Here is a 2,639-nt window from a genome sequence, read left to right on the forward strand (position 1 = left end):
ATTACATACATGCACTTGTCCATCTTTGCACAACATCAATCGCATCTCATTTTATATAGGCATCTTGTCCTTGCAATATGTAGAACTAGTCTTAAATTGATATCTTGTTGACTATGATACATGCAGTATTACTTATATAAGTGCACCTTGCTTTTGAAGCAAAGGAAAGCTTGGTTTTGCACAACTCACTCCTGTGAATTTTGAAATCAAAGTGTTGCAAAGTGCTTTGAGAACTTGTACAATTTGAAATCAAGCATTTGAAGTAAATATTGTAATGATGTACAAACTCAACAAGAAGCTTGTACGAACCAAGATTAAGAGGACTAGGAAATACTCATTCACATCACAAGGACATGGCACACACAATACCTAGGCAACACACATTAGGCTAACATCACCTAGGGACATTTAGGATCATATTTCACAACCACAATAATCATTTTCAAATCTAGACATAGGGCACATTGCAAATCGAGGGGGGGATGGGGGGGTAAGGATCATTCAATCAAGCTACCATCAAGTGCTCACTTCCAACCATTGTATGTGATCAACAAGTAAGAAGCTATTGATCAAGTTGCCAAGAGTCCTAAGGAATATTTGAATCATTTCAAGTCTTCGAGTGCACCAAGACTAAAGTGGTTGAGAGGAGAAGCCACTCACTAAGTCCAAAATTTCAACATTTGCACTTAGTGCATGATCACAAGGAAGAATGACCAAAGAGCAACAAATTTGAAGTATAGGAACTCCGAGAAACAAAGTTGAGAGATCCAAGAGTTGAAAATTCTAGATATTCAAAGTAGTACAAGCACCTTGCCTTAGTAAAAAGAGTCAAAGAGTTTGCCATTTGGCTATTAAGAGCCTTATATTTAATTGGCATGCTTAATAATCAACTAGACTATGAAGTCTATGAGTCTTGAACCCCTGAGGATTAACTAAGAGTGTACATTCCCATCCAAGTGTCCATTGACCAGCATGATTAAGCTAGCAACTCAAGAGTCTAGGCCACAACTACTAGATCGGATGAGGATATAAACATTCACAAAGGCTGACTTGAGATGTACTAAGTGTGGTATCACTCATATGTAACATGATTGTCCAATACACAAGGCGTAGCATCCTAAATTGGACTATCAAGGCTAACATCTGAATGGTCAAAGCCACTAATAGTGACTTGGAATATGAAGAGCTGATGCCTCCTATGTATCTTTAGGTGAAACTAACTACCAAGTGAGAGGTCATTATTGACTCTCTCATTGATGAAGGTTTCAATTACAATGTCCTAACTTATGTGTATGGACTAAGATTAGTCAACTAGAACTAATCCTGACACATATAGCCATTAGATGATATAGAGGACCACCATTTTTTCTCCTAGGAAAATGCAAATTTCTTTTGATTGTTGTGATTGAAAGCCTACCCATTGTATGTGCTTCCTAATCAAGAGGACATAGCAAAGAAATTCCTACTCGAAAGACCTTTCAAGCGTGAAATGTGGACTATGAAGCACATTGAATACACATGAGCTTACCAAAAGTTGAGATTGCAACTACTTTCAGCAAAGAGAATGTTGTCTCTTCTCCCGAAAATGTAAGAAACATGTCTTAGAGTTAGACCAAAAACCTAGTGAGGATAGCCAAAGAGTTCCGAAGGAACTGCTCCTGTCACATGACAATAAGAGAAAACTAGTTGTTAACCCCAACACGAAGAGAGCGAAAGAAAGTGGAAAAGATGCAGGGCAAAGGCAGAAAAAAGGTAACCCGACGGAAGGAAAAAAAAAGGAGAAAAGGCCAAAAACGCAAGGACAACCTGTAAAGGCCTTGGCAAACACGAAAAGGGAAAGGCACATAAAAAGCGCACCCTAAAATCTTGTAAAAGAGTGCCCGGCTCTCACCCGTGTGACTTGTAAATATAGTGTTGAGAATCAGCAATCACACTCAAACAGCCTCTTTGTATGGAGTCTCAGGGTCCAGGACATGCAGGCTAACTTATCCCATATGCAGAATGGTGCCTACTGCAGTTTCCTACTTTCCTATAAAGCATTGTACTTGCTTCCTTTCTTAATGCAATGATAGTACTCTTTTCATTTCAATAAAGTGTCAATGTCATTGTCCACATACACAAGATTGTGTTTATGAGTCCAAGTCTCAATCTTGGAACCTAATTCACTTGTGTAACAAACAGTGTCCATTCCATCATGAGTCTACACTTCTCCTTCCATCCTCCATAGCTTCCGATTATGTCATGCTCTAGATCCCGCATTTCTAACATGGTATCAGAGCCCAGTTGGGCATGGCATTGCTTCTTCAGCCTCTCTTGATTCTTCTAAACTTCCATCTAGCTCAGTGTCAGTGTATGACTTCTTTTCTCAACTCTACTCTAACTGAAGCTTCCATGGCAGCCATAGCCAGCAGCACCCTGTCAGATTGAACTGCTTATATCTCACTCCACAGGTCAAATCTCTTGGAGCTTCCTTCTGGAAAAGTATTCCCCAACTCATAAAGCTTCCCTGTATCACATCAATCCAGGACATTGGACCATCTGGAGCTCAGCATTGTGAAAATCCCCAATCTCTGCTCGGTGTCTGCCATAGCCAGACAGGACCTACCTTGCTTGGAGCTTCCATAACTCTTCAACCAGGC

The sequence above is a fragment of the Lygodium microphyllum genome, chromosome 15 (assembly GCF_053477565.2).
Source record: "Lygodium microphyllum isolate KBCC chromosome 15, Lygodium_microphyllum_v1.1.10, whole genome shotgun sequence".
Lineage (NCBI taxonomy): Eukaryota > Viridiplantae > Streptophyta > Polypodiopsida > Schizaeales > Lygodiaceae > Lygodium > Lygodium microphyllum.